Genomic DNA, 18,217 nt, shown 5'->3' on the forward strand with positions numbered 1-18,217 from the left:
TATGAGTCGTACTCATATGGCTAGTAATGTAGATGCCATAATCTACTGCGCACGGATTTAGTTAGTTTGACTCGTTCGGTTCCTGTAGAAGGATGGCCGGCAGCTGGAAAGGGATCACGATCTTAACGCTGCGTGCTTAGTAACTTTCCCACCAGAAATAATTCGCGTCATTAGACGAACGCATGTTATGAGAGTTTGTAGGGGTTCCTATTGGGATAGCGGCCGAAATTAAACTTGAATAAAATATATTAATGTGACTGTGGCGGCTAACTACCACAAACGACTGAATCAAAAGCGATATTGTAAATAACTTGTATTTATTGTAAATTATCTCATGATAGAAATTAGATCATATTGAAAAATCATGAATGAAAACAAATTAAACATATTGTACACTGTTCTAAGATATACTACACTGGTAAGATTGGCTCTCAGCTCTTAATGTTAAGTTGATGCGAAGTTAGATTTAATTATGCCCCTGGATAAGCAAATGGTAAATGCGATCTGACTGCATTCCTATAATCTCAATGTTAAGTTGATGCGAAGTTAGTTTTAATTATGCCCCTGGATAAGCAAATGGTAAATGCGATCTGACTGCGTTCCTATAATCTCAACGTTTCTGAAATAATACGTACTTCGGACACCACCACCAAGAAACAAACAAAACAACATGCAAAAAGACAAATAACCAATAACGAATCGTGAGAAAAACTGCACGGATGCTCAGTGGATGGCAAGAACACGACCCAACAACTATTTATGAACTTTACTGCCGCTGCTGCAAGTTTTACAATACCATCTACCAGCGTGCTGACTCCATCGATACTGCTGGGGCGACGACTGCAGCTGTGAAGTCGCCGAATTAGGATAAGTCTCTCAAATACCTTGAGCAGAATAAACTACTTAGAAACTTCTAATACCACAAGCCCTATATTTCCTCTAAATGATACGCAACGCTTTCAAGACTGGCTCAACAACCTTCAAGGTGCAGCCCAGTGTGTCTTGTACGAACGTGCAATACCAGTATGATAGCTCTGTGCACAGGTTGACTACGTTCAATGGTGACTGCCAGCCTACAAGGCGGAATCAACTGCAATTATACTAGTAGTCAATGCAATGCCTATCGTGGACGCTGATGTCCTACTGTAGCTGCAGACCCTAGGTCATACACAGCACAGTATTCAGAATCTGAGTCCCTATCTCAGAGCTACCGAACTTTGAGACCGTCCGCTTTCACGGCACAAGACGCTCTCTGCACGATGCCCTTGCGACAGTCTTGCCGCCAAACTCTAATCAGCCAATTCCGACGCTGCAATGGCCTCCCACATCTCTCTCGCAGAGTGCTACAATTTCTCCACCTATCCAAAAATTTCCTTGTTCAAACAGCGGGCGTTGACCCCCAGCGTTTCCCGCAATTTCTTATGAACTACCCAATCAGAGCTCAGCCCATTTGCCGCTAAAACAGCGCGCGACTGGGCGGTGCCAGCGCGTACGTTGGACGCTCTCTGTCTGCTCGACATTTCCCCTTTCTCTCTCACCTGGCACTCGGCGGCATTCCTTTTTGATGCCAGCCGGACACTGGCCCCATCCACTGTGATCCCCGGCCCCTGCACAATGCACTTCCGGCGCTCGCCGGCCTTCGCCTTCCCGGCTGTGCCCGATCACTCCTCGCCTCCACTGGCAAATTTACTTTACTTACACCTACAGCATACAACTAAATATTATTATCACCAAAGCCCGTATTATTTCAGAAATGTGTTTAATCATCACGTATCTCTCTTTCTAATGCACCAAATAAGACTAATTATCGATTATATGAGTTTATTTATCTCAAATCTGCTGAATAATCTTGTAAATGAATGTCACAAATGAAAGCCACCTTTCACAACCCCTCCCTTCCTGGAAATTTTATACAAGCAGGATGATTCTCATAGTGTCATCATGCGTAGTGTAAAATTCTCATTTTCCCGAGCAAAGAAATATTAAGAGCCCATCTCATTCCTAATCTCATTCATTCCTGCATTCAGTCATGAGTACTGCCTTAGATTTTAATATTTGGTAAGTCAACATTTAAATTTAATGTCACCTCTCTATCTTTTCGCAATATCGAGTTACGACTTACATCAGACACTTTCTCATGTCCTTACAAAAATTTTCAAGAAAATGCAAGCAAACACTGTTTACGAAATTTAACTCCCTATGAAACGCCAGATCTTAGCATTAAACTTAAGGTCCTCTCACTCTTCATTTATCCTTCCCTATGTAAGTCAATTTTTTAGAGTGGCCAGCTACATTTAATTATTTTAAACTAGTAATTACATTCTCATTTGAGTTAACTTTAAAAAACGTTTTATTGTTTCTGGGCGTTTTTCTGTTCTGATGTTTGTGTTGAAATTCAAACATACAATACTTTTTAATATGTTCTGAACAGGCCCAGTACCTGTATCATGTGTAGACATGGAAATACAAGATAAATATCAATTTAATACTTCGTGGCCGCTCTACTATCATAAAACATACATATCATTAAAACATATCATTGAATCACACAAAAATAAACACATAAAACATACATAGACACTGCATAATGAAATATTGAGGCACAAAACATAATAGGAAAATACATCTAAAATAATAGAAAAGCAAAAGATAAAATACAAAATACAATAAGACATAAATATGTTATTTCATGGATAAATTATTGTCGTTTTAATAATGTCCTTTGCTGGTCCTGAAAAAGTTGTAGAACACACGTCAGTTGAATTTAGTTACAGAAAGACGTTGATATTCACCGACCTAACCAAGTTGTTTTCACTGGCACTATCACAACACTTTACACTTGTAGATTAAGGCATTTGTGGCGCTGTTGAAAGGTGCTGATGGACCCCCGGACCCACGGCGCGATGGTGGTTCAGCAACAATGGTAATCATTCAGGAATCTCCTCCGACATACCACTGGCCTCTTCAATTGACTGCAGGACTGCCAGAACTATGGCTGGTACAAGAGGTGTAAGATGACGATTTAATTAGTAGTCGTCTACTTCTTCGGTGACTAAGGACTTGTGTCACTGTTTCCTATTTCATTCTTCGTGTTCTTCCAATCTCAAATGTGTACCTAGTCTTCTTTCTTCATGTTACGTTTCATCAGCTATTGTTTTTGGATAGGCAAATTTTGTGACAGTTAGGATCAGGAGATGTTAATATGCTTATGTATACAGCTGCAATACCATAGTGTAGAAGGCTTTGGATGCATACACATGAGCTGTGTTTACTGTTGCCTCTCAGTCAGTGTTCATCCACTACAACCTCATTGTCTGCAGTGAGATAATGGTCAGTCGGCTTTGAGCCGCCCTCCTCACCGCTGGGCCATTCAAGCTTTGGACCCCCCACTATGACGGACAGCTGTTGTGTCGCCCGCCGCTTGTTGTGACGGCAGGCCGCCGCACGGGTCCTATTTCTCGCCACGCCGGCCATTTCACAGTCAGCTGGAGCGCTCCGGTAGAAGGGTGCCTTCCCTTTGCCCTCAGCCCACCAACTGGCTACCTACTTCGGCCACGGAAAGTGACAGTGAATTCTCCTCGTTGTCGTCCAACTGCGGCTGGTACTCCGCGTATGCCAAACACTCTCCCTCTTCTGCGTGCCAGTCCTCTGAAACCAGACATCCACGTCCATCTGTTTACAACAATTTCCACCCTTTTTAGTTTTATACAATGTAAAACATTACATTTTATAGGATCCTTTACAAAGTTTACTCTCTCTACTCTAGACATAAATTACATATTTTACATACATTTACTCTTGTCAATAATATTAATATCTGCCAATTTTATCAATTTAACTCATTTAAACCAAATAACATCATTCTCCTTTTATTTCGTTTTGCTGTAGGGAAAGAAAACATTTCGTTAGAATATTTACCACCACCAATTCTTACTATAATGTTTCACTTTCTACTATGGATACTATATGAAGGACTTGTAGTTTCTACTTCAATACTTCATTATGCAGACATAATATAATGTTTGTAGGATGTGTTGGTGAATTGTTGGCCAACTAGGACTAAGGAAAAAGGAAGGGAAGTTATCTTTCGTTCCGTCCTTGCTGTCAACGTTGGACACGCCACATTTCCTGTGAACAAAAAATACAGATTCTTTCCCAGATAAGTCATAGTTATCAATTACCGACATCTCTGCTTTTCTTCCTGATACCTTTCCTTAGCTTATTTTCTTCATGCCCAATCTTCCTTAGTTTTTTGTGTACATATTTATGCTTTTTTTACAGTATTAAATTTTAATAACGCTGATTCCTGAAAAATTGCATTTATTTTTTTTAATATTCCTGTTTACAGTTATTACATATTTGTAATCAAGTTCTCCAGCCTTGCGCATTCTTGAGAATGTTTGTCTTGTGATTATCTCGATAACCTAGTCTTTCAACCTCGTCGGCGTTCACACGAGCACACGTGGAACATACCAGCCAAATACAAATAAACCACATGGCGCTACAACCCACTTCGCTACATTAAAGCCTCGAATTCGGTGCGTCCAGACATTCCGTACTAGACAGATCACCACACGCCTCTGTGGACGAAACAACACACTCAAAATACCCTCGAAAATGGTGCGTTTCTTCGCTCCTGCTTGAAACTGGACACCTTCGTCTCTAACGACGGTAACATAAATCAAACGAACTTCCTCAAACTGGTGCGTCATTACACAGCGGTAAGACAGGTCACCTAATATAGTCTCTACAGACGCAAATCAAACCCACAACTACGGTGAGACGCAATGCACACCATCCACAATTAACACTCACCCCACTACCTCGATTCACCACATGACAAACAACACTCTAAGAGTTACAATCTTGGAAAACATGACACAGTACCTGAAATTTAAATGGTTAACATGTTACGCTACAATTCCAGTAAATGTTATGTGAAATTATGAGTCAATTCAAAATGTTTATTAAGAATTCCCCTCAGCAAAACATATAATATTATTCTATACCATATTATTTTAAAGAAATCTACACATAACATCTTATTTTACTTATACATAATTACTCTATATGTACATTAGTCCCAGTGTCTTGTCATCCAAACCTACCCTACAAACGGCTTGAGATGACTGACATGATGCACCCCTAGTGATTTCCCAATTTTGATTGCTTCCAGTTCATATGCATTCTGGTGTGCCTTTCTTCGCACCCTCACTGGGCCATTGCATGTTGCAAAGAACTTACGGCACAATTTTTTCTGTTTGTTAGAAAGTTTGTTGGTCTTTACGAGTACCTTTTCCTCTATTGCAGATTCTCTTACACGTGCCTTTTTGTCAACCCGAGCCTTACGTTTCTCCCACGCGGCTCTTATTCTACTAATTGTCGCTTCAACTATGGCCCTATGCTGTAGTCGTTTCCTGGGAGGGAAATCCAGTAACTCCCGGATACGATCTTTTGGATATTTGCTTTCCAAACTGTTATTGGTGGTAACAAGGTCGTGCTATGTGGGAGCTCATTTATCAGGTCCTGAAAATCTTTTAGGAAAACATCCCACGTACCATGACTCTTGTTGCAGTAGATTCTACACTGATTTTCAAGATCTTTCATTGTCCTTTGGCAGGATTATAACATGGGTGCCACCTTGATTTAAAGACGGGTTTAATATTGGGACGTCTTAATGTCCTGGTCCATATATCTGAGCTATATTGTGGTCCATTGTCCGTAATAATCGAATCCACTTGTCCCACTTCAGACAGAAAATCCTTGCAAAGGGCCTTGCTAACTGTTACACCCGTGGCTCTTTTTAGGGGCGTGAGGGTGACAAATTTTGATGTTAGTTCCAACACTACTAAAATGTGCTTATATCCCCGTGCTGTGGTTGGCAAAGGTCCCATTAAATCACTCGCCGCCATTTGTCTGAGTTTCTCAGGAACTATGGGGTACAATGGTGCCTGCATGTTAACTGTTGTTGTCTTAGCCTTCTGACGTTGTTTGCAAGTGGCCAAAACCTTCCTAATGCGTCTTTCCATATTTCTAAAATAACATACTCTCTTCATCTTCAGTAAACATTTTCGTGACCCGAAATGAGCGCAACTTAAATGGATATACCAAATCAGTTTATTCACAACATCTGGTATGCATACTGCACAAATTGAGTCATTCTCGTTTATTCTATGAAAGAGAATCCTATTTCTTAGCTGATGGTGGGTCCTCAGTATGACCTCCCTTCTGTCTTTCATTCTTTCCTTTAGTTTTCTTAAGTGCGCGTCTTTCTATTGTTCATTTTTGATGTTTTCGAGCGTCATTGTGATGAAATTTTCGAAAGAAACTTTTCTTAAATAGAATATAGAATAGTGCTCCTCTTCCATTTCGTTCCCTACATTCTTTTCTAGACCAATAGGAGCACGAGACAACGCGTCAGCAATTACGTTACTCGGACTCGGAACACGCTCGATTATGAAGTCGTATTCTTGCAGCAGCGTTACCCAACGTGCCAGTTTCCCATATTTCAACTTGGTAGTCAGGATGAATTCGAGTGCTTTGTGATCAGTATATACCCTCGTTTTTCTTGAACCCCCAAATTACGGCCAAGGCTTCTAATTCAGTTACAGGGTAATTTCTTTCACTATTCGTCAGCACCCTGCCCCCGAAAGTGATGGCTTTATGTACTCGTTCTCCATTTTCTTCATACTGTTTGTATATCAAAACCCCAATTCCTGTTCTTGCACTGTCTGTCGCCATGCAAAAGTCATGGGACAGGTTTGGATGAGCAAGTATGGGAGCATTCACCAGTGCTGATTTCAGCGCAAGAAACTCTTTGTCAGCTGTTTCGTCCCATACCCACGGTGTTTTCTTGCCTGTTAATGCACATAAGCGTGGCGTTCCTAAACATTCCACATATATGAGCTTTTTGTAAAAGTTAATGACCCCAACAAACTTTGTTTATTGTTTTCTATTGGTTGGTGTTGGGAATTTTTCAATACCTTCGATCATTTCAGGATTTGGAGCTATACACTTGGTCGAGACAATGTGCCCTAAGAAGTCCACTACACTGTTCACAAAGCACGATTTTGTAATATTTGCAGTTACTCCATATTCCTTTACTCTATTTAGAACTTTCCCCAGAAGATCGTTATGCTCTTCCCAAGTTTTTATCTGCAATAAGGATGTCATCCACATAACAGGCTATTTTATGCTTTAACTCATCATTGAAGATTGTCCCCAAACCATGAATAAATGCGGCAGACGATATGTTGAGTCCGAAAGGGAGCCTTTTGAATTGGTGACAAGTACAAAACGCCAGGAACGCCGTATTTTTTCAACATGCTGGATGTAGCTCAATTTGCCAAAAACTCGAGCGCAAATCGAGCGTTGAGAACACAAATACTTCGTGAAATTTTTGAAGCAACTGTCTAAGTCTCTCCGGACGATCTGTCTCCTGAAGGATAATTGTGTTAATTTGGTGTGAGTCGAGGACTAACCGTATACTTCCATCTCTTTTATCCACTACCCTCAACGGACTATTGTATTCTGACGTCACCTGTTCTATCACTCCGTCAGCCAGCATTCTTTGAAGTTCTTTTGCTACTTTTTCTCTATAAGACCAAGGAATATCGTAACTTCGCACTCTGAATGGAAAATGTTTCTTGACCTGAAATTTGTATTGGTACCCTTTTATTACTCCAGGCTTTGGTAGGAATACTGCTGCATGATCTTTTAACACTTCTTCAAGCCCCTCTCATTCTACTGTCCTTATGTTCTCAATTTGCGTTAACTTTTGCTTAATTTCTTCGCGAATCTCAGCTATCTGTGTTTTCTTATCTTCCAGACTAATATTTTTACTGTAATATTCATGATCCTGTTCTATATCATCTTCATGCTGTCTCACAAAGTGCAGTTTTACGCAACTTGCAGGTACTTGCGCCTTAATGGCTTGCTCATTAAACCTTATCATTGCCCTATCAGTTTTCCCTAACGTCAATTCTCCACGTCCAAGATCTAATATTGCTTTTTCTTCGGCCCAGAAATCCATCCCTAAGATGACTTCGGTGGAAAGCTTAGCAATGATAGAGAGATTTGCTGTAAGTTTTGAAACGTCCCCTTTGAACAACTTATACACGACTGAGCTTAAACTGACACACAATATTTTTAGCGCAACGCAATCTGACTTTCAAAAATCCCTACAAAAGAATGGCCCTGACTAACATTAAACTATACCTTTCAGAAATCACATACCTCACAAAAATCTTCATTACTCGAACTACTGCAATACAGCGAGCGCCACTACTGCCAGCTAAATAAAAGATTCAAACTACGGAAGGCACTAACTACTGATAGGGATAGTTAGCAAATGAAAGATATTAATAGAAAACAAACAATGTATTTACCTTAATAGTCATAATATATATAGCGGTTCATGACAAATTACAAAACTCCGCCATCTCTCTCCCCACATCCACCACTGCTGGCGGCTCACCTCCAACTGCCCAGCGCTACGCGCTGTTAACATCCAACTGCCTAACACTACAATGGCGAGTATTACTACAATGCAAAGCAGCCACAGACTGCACACAGCACAGCCAGTGATTTTCATACAGAGGTGGCGTTACCAATAAAAAAAACCTAAACAGCCTACTTACATAGCCCCCATGCTCCCCACAAAAAATTTTACAAATTGTTTTGGGCAGTGGCCAATACTGATTTGATAAAATTTTTCATAATTACAATAACAAAGACATCAAAGGCACACACTTATTGATGCAATGTTGGTCAAAAGCTAAACTTTCTCACAGTCCATAAAGACAGTCCTAATCGTTCATCACAGTAAAATAGCAGTGTTTTTCTCAAAGTCTGAGCAGTAAAAGAAAATGCACACGGAAGTAGTGGATTTCCATGCAGTCTTGAAGAAGTAGTGTTGTCCTTCCTTGTCCTTCCAACGGAAAGACAGTGCTGACTCTTGACATGCAGACAGGTAATGGGCCACAACAGAGCAAACCCACAGTCGAAGTTTTGAAGAGTATTGGTAGGTAGATCATCACAGAGCATACCCATTGTAGTCTTGGTAGAGATTACGATATTGGTAGGCCACCAGAGGTGCAGACCCACTGCAGTCCTTGTAGAAATAATGGTACTGGTGAGTCAGCAAAGGTGTAGACCCACTGTAGTCCTTGTAGAGACGGCCAGCAGCCATCCGTTGCGACTGTGCAGGTGCACAATCACCATCGAAGATTCTTGCGAAGAATATAGCAAGTCCATAACCACAACTTGTGCACTCACAAAGTGTTTGGAATTGTGCTTAGAACCAGCAATGCTGTTATCCAGTCCCTTGCTGAATTATTAACACACGTGCAAACACTAACAGTCCCTACTTCTCACATATTGTCCATATACTATGACCAACAGAAACGTGTGCAGTGAAATGTAACTTAATTTGAAGAACTGGTGTCTATACAAGTATAAATTTAGACATGAAAATACAATTACAAAGGTACAAAATACATCATTAAAGAACATAATAGTGCAGATAACATTTGTAGTAATATGGGCTTTACAAAAGAATCGAAATAAACATATACATCAGTGTTACAGGAATTATAACATAAGTAAATACATAAAAGATCAGAATAACTTTTGAAACATCACCTTCACATATGAGCAACAAAACAGAATAAATAATGTCTCAACATCTTTACAAAGTAAATAACATAGCATTAGGAAAATTCTACAACATAGCTCTCATCAGCTAAACACATAAAGACAGGAAAAACACAAATACACAAGGGTATGCAAACATATAGAGAGATGACACAAAAGGGAAGGACAGGGTTTGTTTTACTGCAGTGTTTTGCATGGAGATCTCCCTTTGTTCATCATTATTCCCAAAAAGTCCTATCTATACCTGGTTTCTGTATTCTATTCATATTTCTTTCAAAATAATTATTTCTCAGTGTACAATACTCATTTTGGCCCAAGTATTTTGCATATAACTTCTCAATGCATTTTTTTCCTATTGTCCATAGTCAGTTTCTTATGTAGTCTACCCCCTCTTAAGTTAACTTAAATCTACTGAGCTCAGATGCTAAACTAAGGGACGAGGCAATGCAGCAGCACAAAACAATTAACACAAACATCAATGACAAAAAATTCAAACTGGCAAAGCAATTGCAATATTACAACTAATATAAGGCACTGTGCAGCAAACAAGAAAAAATAAATCTGGCTTAGCAGAGTAACACAAATTAAAATTCAGTAGCACTATGCCTGGCAAACAGCAGCAGAAAATGAAATAACTAAACATGACATAGCTCAAGCAGAAAAAATAGTACACTAAAGATAACAATGCAGATAAGGGAAATGTATATTCACATCTTAATGTCTATGTAATTAAAGTGGCGCACCACAAGAAGTTGTTCTACAAACAAAATTACCAAGTAGTTGAAAAGAAAATTCCGTATATAATTCCTGTGAAGGGAAATGTCTTTGTGCTCCCCCATTTTTGGGAAATGTATTACAAAATTAGTATTTACTGGATCTGTAGACAGAAAATATTTATATTAGTACATCTATAAAATTCTATTTTAACCAATGCTGCAGTGCAGCTAGAAACTAGATATTAAAAGAAATAGGCAAAGCAAGGCGTCAAACGTCATTTACTAGCCATACGGCATTTCATAATGCAGTAAACAATCTTTCAACTAACAAGACAATAGACATAAAATGTTTCTCATCATTTCATTTCAGTAAATATCATAAATTAAGAACTCTACAGTGTAATCATGTTTTCAAGTTTGAGGGTGTCGTATTTACGATGCTTTCTACAAAGGAATGTCGATAGCGAGGATAATGGCCTCTTTTTTTCTTTTTTTTTTGCACCTAATGGCTTTCTTTTGTCAGACGTCTACCTCTCAGCTAGGCGCCCAAAACGCATTATGCCAAGGTCACTTACCTTTCTTGCTGAAATATTTACGATGGCAGTTTCTGCTACAGAGACAGTCTCATATAAAAATATTTCACAGGTCAAGAATTTGGGTTACCAATCTGTAGAAACAAAGTCCTATTGATATAACAGTGTCCAAAAAATTTTCATCGGCATTGTAATACATTCACGCATTTACATACATTTCATAACTCTTAAAGTACGATTCTTGGTTTCCAACATCCTTTTTCACAAGTCAGAGTCCCTAACCACTACTCATTATTCCTTACCTTATTCGTCGACACTTCTTCAATATTTCATCATAACAGATACGTAGCATATTCAAATAACTCATATAGCATCAGCTTATCGATCATAAACATACCGCAAGAGCATAATACACATAGTCATCGTAATAATAACAACATAACACCTCAGTCAACTCTCAAAATCGTCGTAGCTTCCTCCAATAATTTCAAAACCTAAAAATAATCCTCTGCTAAATTTCAATAGTGTCATCTACCTCAAACGTACTTTAAAAATCATGATCTCATACCAAATACATCATTCAAAGCTCTCATAGTATCATAATGGTTCTGAAAAAATATGAACAGTTCACAAAGTACAGACAAAATACAGTTTCGTAAGTGTGAAGTAATCCAACTCCATAATTGCATAAACATGTGTCACTGACGTAGTAAAGAAAATGTTTATCTCTCAGTTAAATGATCAGATAGCTGTGTAATTTGTGTGTTAGAGAAATATGGTACCGATGTGTAAAGTTGTATAAGCAAATACCATATTAGCTAGGGCTCCTTGTGCTTGCCAAACACATGGTACACAAAGTAAGCATGTACCCCCTGCCCCACATCCACCACTGCTGGCGGCTCACCTCCAACTGCCCAGCGCTATGCGCTGTTAACATCCAACTGCCTAACACTACAATGCCGAGTATTACAACAATGCAAAGCAGCCACAGACTGCACACAGCACAGCCAGTGATTTTCATACAGAGGTGGCGTTACCAATAAAAAAAACCTGAACAGCCTACTTACAGTTTAAGCCCTTGGCATTCTAACTCCAGTCTAGATTGTTGCATAATGTCGCTGCTTTTACCAAGTGGCGCACCACGTACTTTAATCTTTTGGATTTTTAACATTGGTGGGTTGACTGACGCTCTGCATTGGTCAAACACACTGTCTGAAATAGCAGAAAGTTGGCTTCCATTATCTCTAATTGCAATGCAAGATATATCGCCTACTGTTACGGTTACAATAGGGTAAATATCATTCTTCATACTATTCTCTCTCTCCTCTAATAATGATTCCCGTATGTCGTCTTCGTATCCTATTATGTTCACATCCTGTGTTCGTTGTTTGTCAACGGGTACGCTCCTTTTTCCACCCGTTAGTCGTACTAGTCAATCTTGCTGCCTGTTCTGACCACCTCATCCGCGCCCCGGATTTGGTGGTCTAACTTCAACCGTCATTGGTTTCTGTTTTGCCTTTGATCTCCAATTCGGCTCGACTCACGACCTATCCTCTCTGTGGAAGTTTCGTGAAGGGAAATTATTTTGTTGCTGCCACCCACGGTTCTGTGGTTCTTGATTTCTCCATCTATAATTATTCCTCCAGTCCTGATTTTGACTATTTCCGTTTCTGTTTCCTCCAAAGTTGTTTTGCCTATTTCCTGCACTAGCTGGCCAATTTTGGCTTTGTTTATTATTTTCGTTTTTATTTCTTCTCTCTTTTTGTGCCTCCTTTGCTGTTCTTTTCTCCCGAACTTGATGCTCACTAAATTCAAATTTCAATTCCCGTACAATGCTTTTAAAAGTCTCCACGTCATTCCCATATCGTCCTGCCAATTTCTGTTGGTAAGACAACGGCAACTTCATGTAACAAACTCTGATGATCTTCCCCGGACTACACGGGTCATCGAGATATTGGTTCCTTTTAACATACTATCGAAAAATTTCACAACGCTTCTGAAGCCAGAATTTTGGAAGTCCCTTGCCATTAAGATTTCTTGCTTTATCCTGTCCAGCGTTTCGCGCGACCAATATCGGTTCATGAAAGCATCTCTAAATTCTTTATATGGTGAACAATCTCTTGCGATGCTCCGCATACTTTCTGCAGAGGCACCTTCGATGTGCGAACATACAAAATCTAACTTGTAGATCAGTGGCCATTGCGGTGGTAAAGTTAAGTCGAATTGACCAATGAAAGTTTTTGGATGCAAGACACTGCTGTCGTCTTTGAGGTGTTGAAATTTTCTTATAGAAAGAAAGTGCTTGTAGTCAAATGACCCTTCGTCGTATCTATTTTGCCTCGCCACCAGATAGTTACTGTTGTTCATTGCTTCTTTGCGCGTATTTTCGAACTCTACATTACCTCTCATTTATTGTACGTTTCTTGAATCCGTTAACACCGTTGCAGTACGTCGCAGCGGGCTACAATTGTTTGTCCCTGACGATCCGTTACTGTACTGCGAGTTGATAATCCTGTTCGTGTCCTGAGATTAACTAATCGTTTGATTTTCGTGATAACTTTATCCGTTACTTCCTCCTTCTCTTTCTACACTGTGCGATCGCGTGTCGATTTCCATCTGATGTACGACTCGGTCCTCAGAAATTCTTTCTGCACGCCTGACCCCTGCATTTGTTTCTACTGTCGACGTCATTTGCACTCTTTGAACAGCTTCAGTGTCTACATTGCCCGATCTAGCTTTTGACATAACGTCAGCTGATAGTACTTTCAATTCATTCTCGATCTTTGTCTTAAATTCAGAGAATTCTGCCGAAAACGATTCGTTTTCCGATTCCATATCTTTACTGGTTACAGTTTCCTCAATTTTCTTCACTCTCGTTTCTAATCTAGTTATGACTATCTTCCCCACTTTTGTCGTTCTTTCGATTCCTTCTTTCGTCTCTTTAGCTATTCTTTTTTCGCCTTTTGCAATTATCTTTGCTTCTTTTACCGTCCGCTTTGCTTCCTCTATTTCACGTTTTAGTTTTATTCGCATGGCTCTGACTTCGTCCTTAACTTCAGATGTTTCTCTCTGTATCGTCTGCACTTCTGTACGAACTGTCTTCACATCTTGTGATAGACGTTCACTCGTCGCCAGTGTTTCTGTACGGACTGTCTTCACTTCTTGTAATAGACGTTCTCTCGTCGCCTGTGTTTCTGTACGGACATCCTGTGATGGACGTTCTCGATAGTCCAAAATGCTCGCCACGCCTACGCCTAGATTTTGTTTCCTACTGGATTGCCCTCCGCCATAGCTCGCGGATGTTCGTCTCCCGTCTTGTCTTACTCTTTCTGGACTTGCACAAAATTCGTAGCGATACATTTGCGTCGGACTGTTATGTCCTGAACTAAATCTTTGAACCTCACTGAAATTTTCTGTCGGTGTTCTCCGCCCTCAAGGAGAAATTTCTCCGTACACATTCACTACTATAACCGGCTCTACGTATTGTTCCCTTTTCTCCTGATTGGCTAATTGGCCATGAGCTGACTGGTCGAACGTTGTTGCTTCACTAAATTCCCCTGCACCGGCTCTCACACTGCCGAAACTGTTCTCTCTTTCGTCGTTGATTTCACGTAATTCGTGTAAACTATCAGTGCTACTCCGATTCTCTGTCATCATTTCATTTCTTTCCCGACTCAAATCGTCTGCCAATTTACGTGCTCTGGCCCTTGTAATCATCAAATTACCCTTACTACAACCCCACTGATTTTGTACACAACATAGATGTACTACACACCACTAAATCTGTTCTCCGCCACACAATGATCATTCACACTAACCGCGATTCACACAGAAAGTTTACTGTACAACCTGACATAACTACGTATCCTATAATCTGATAATCTGAACCTGCATTCAAAGTCACACGCAAACAAATACACTCCTATTTACTATAGCACAATTACACACAACACTCCCCACAAAGGAAAATAAAACATAAACAACACAATAAAATACCATGCACATATAAATACAAATCTCGCAAAACAAGCAAATGTTGGATTACAATTACTGAAAATTTTCCAATGAGTCAGTTCTTCTCGTTATTTGGTTTGCCTCTCTTTCTGTCTTTCTTAATTACCAGTTTTAATATCGATCCTGGCTGGATCGCCATGTGTAGGGGTTCCTATTGGGATAGCGGCCGAAATTAAACTTGAATAAATTGTATTAATGTGACTGTGCCGGCTAAGTACCACAAACGACTGAATCAAAAGCGATATTGTAAATAACTTGTATTTATTGTAAATTATCTCATGATAGAAATTAGATTATATTGAAAAATCATGAATGAAAACAAATTAAACAAATTGTACACTGTTAAAAGATATACTATACTGGTAAGATTGGCTCTCAGCTCTTAATGTTAAGTTGATGCGAAGTTACATTTAATTATGCCCATGGATAAGCAAATGGCAAATGCGATCTGACTGCGTTCCTATAATCTCAATGTTAAGTTGATGCGAAGTTAGATTTAATTATGCCCCTGGATAGGCAAATGGTAAATGCGATCTGACTGCATTCCTATAATCTCAATGTTAAGTTGATGCGAAGTTAGATTTAATTATGCCCCTGGATAAGCAAATGGTAACTGCGATCTGACTGCGTTCCTATAATCTGAAATAATACGTACTTCGGACACCACCACCAAGAAACAAACAAAACAACATGCAAAAAGACAAATAACCAATAACGAATCGTGAGAAAAACTGCACGGATGCTCAGTGGATGGCAAGAACACGACCCAACAACAACTTCTGAACTTTACTGCCGCTGCTGCAAGTTTTACAACACCGTCTACCAGCGTGCTGGCTCCAACGATACTGCTGGGGCGACGACTGCAGCTGTGAAGTCGACGAACTAGGATAAGTTTCTCAAACATCTTGAGCAGAATAAACTACTCAGAAACGTCTAATACCACAAGCCCTATATTTCCTCTAAATGATACGCAACGCTTTCAAGACTGGCTCAACAACCTTCAAGGTGCAGCCCAGTGTGTCTTGTACGAACGTGCAATACCAGTATGATAGCTCTGTGCACAGGTTGACTACGTTCAATGGTGACTGCCAGCCTATAAAACGGAATCAACTGCAATTATACTAGTAGTCAATGCAATGCCTATCGTGGACGCTGATGTACTACTGTAGCTGCAGACCCTAGATCATACACAGCACAGTATTCAGAATCTGAGTCCCTATCTCAGAGCTACCGAACTTTGAGACCGTCCGCTTTCACGGCACAAGACGCTCTCTAACCTGTCGCTCTCTGCACGATGCCCTTGCGACAGTCTTGCCGCCAAACTCTAATCAGCCAATTCCGACGCTGCAAAGGCCTCCCACATCTCCCTCTCGGAGTGATACAATTTCTCCACCTGTCCAAAAATCTCTCTGTTCAAACAGCGGGCGTTGACCCCCAGCGTTTCCCGCAATTTCTTATGAACTGCCCAATCAGAGCTCAGCCCATTTGCCGCTAAAACAGCGCGCGACTGGGCGGCGCCAGCACGTACGTTGGACGCTCTCTGTCTGCTCGACATTTCCCCTTTCTCTCTCACCTGGCACTCGGCGGCGCTCCTTTTTGATGCTTGCCGGACACTGGCCCCATCCACTGGGACCCCCGCCCCTGCACAATGCTCTTCCGGCGCTCGCCGGCCTTCGCCTCCCCGGCTGTGCCCGACCACTCCTTGCCTCCAATGGCAAATTTACTTTGCTTACACCTACAGCACGCAACTACATATTATTATTACCAAAGCTCGTACTATTTCAGACATGTATTTAATCATCACGTATCTATCTTTCTAATGCACCAAATAAGACTAATTAACCGTGATATGAGTTTATTTATCTCAAATGTGCAGAATAACCTGCAAAATAATTGTCACAAATGAAAGCCACCTTTCAAGTTGACTAGAAGATGCCAGAAAATTGTAAATTGAGTCATATTTTGCTACAAGAAACCTTGGTAATAAAATTTTCTTATTTATATGGTTCTGAGCACTATGGAACTTAACTTCTGAGGTCATCAGTCCCCTAGATCTTAGAACTACTGAAATCTATCTAACCTAAGGACATCACACACATCCATTCCCGAGGCAGGATTCGAACCTGCGACCGTTGCGGTCGCGCGGTTCCAGACTGAAGCGCCTAGAACCACTCGGCCACCCCAGCCGGCACTTATTTATAAAATAATAGTGTGTGGTCTTTAAAACCCATTTTATGTACGGCTTATGTTCTGAAAATTGTACCAATTTATCTACGAAGTGTCAAACCAGTCAGAGAGAGTCCCTTTAGTCAGCTATAGTGCCAGTAGTGTCAGTGTCGTCGTAACTGCCGTCTGCTTCACGTCTGCTGTGCAGCGAGCTACCTTAATTTAAGAATTAACTGTATTTTTCTTACTTGTGACTTCTTCTTCCGTGTGTATTTGCTTTTAGGAAGCTTTAATTGTCGAGTGCTATTAATAGTTCCATGGATTTCGTGTTTGTTTTTAATACAGTCAGAGAGAGTCCCTTTAGTCAACCATAGTGCCAGTAGTGCTAGTGTTTGTTTTCAATACAGTCCAGAGACAGGTAGTGCTATTTTCATTGTTTTCTACAAGAAGTGGCTAGCAACCACAGTTTAGTGAATAAACAGCCGCCTTTAGTGAATTAGCAGTCTAGTTAAAGGTTCATTAACTCTCTTCAGTAAATTGATTCCCTAGGATGGATAGGATGTGTGACTGCTGTGTACGGACGCAGGAGGAGCTGGCCACTGTTCGCGAACAGCTGAGCGTGTTGATGGCCGCGGTCAGCCGTCTTCAGGCTGCTGCCTCGGAGTGTAGCGGTAGTGGGGAGTCTGGTGCGCCGCAAGGTACACCCCAGGTGTTACATGCTTCACCCACTGTCCCTGCTGTCGAGACATCTTCGCGTGTACTGGGCGCGGTTGGGCCACCCTCTCCCCAAGGGGAGTGGCGGGTTCAGCGGCGTTCGCGGCGCACGAGGCGGAGGGTCAATGTGGAGGCTGGCCGTGTGGCATCGCCCGCTCTGCCTGTGAGTGGACATGTGGCTGCTCCTTCAGCAAGGTCCGAGCAGGCACACGGGGGGAGGGGTTTATTAGTTATTGGGAGCTCCAACGTTAGGCGGGTGATGAAGCCCCTTAGGGAAATAGCGGGAAGGTCGGGGAAGAAGGCCAGTGTTCACTCTGTCTGCTTGCCGGGGGGTCTCATCCGAGATGTGGAGGAGGCCCTACCGGCGGCGATAGAGAGCACTGGGTGCACCCGACTGCAAATTGTTGCTCATGTCGGCAC

Source organism: Schistocerca piceifrons, chromosome 3, assembly GCF_021461385.2.
Source record: "Schistocerca piceifrons isolate TAMUIC-IGC-003096 chromosome 3, iqSchPice1.1, whole genome shotgun sequence".
In the NCBI taxonomy this organism is placed as follows: domain Eukaryota; kingdom Metazoa; phylum Arthropoda; class Insecta; order Orthoptera; family Acrididae; genus Schistocerca; species Schistocerca piceifrons.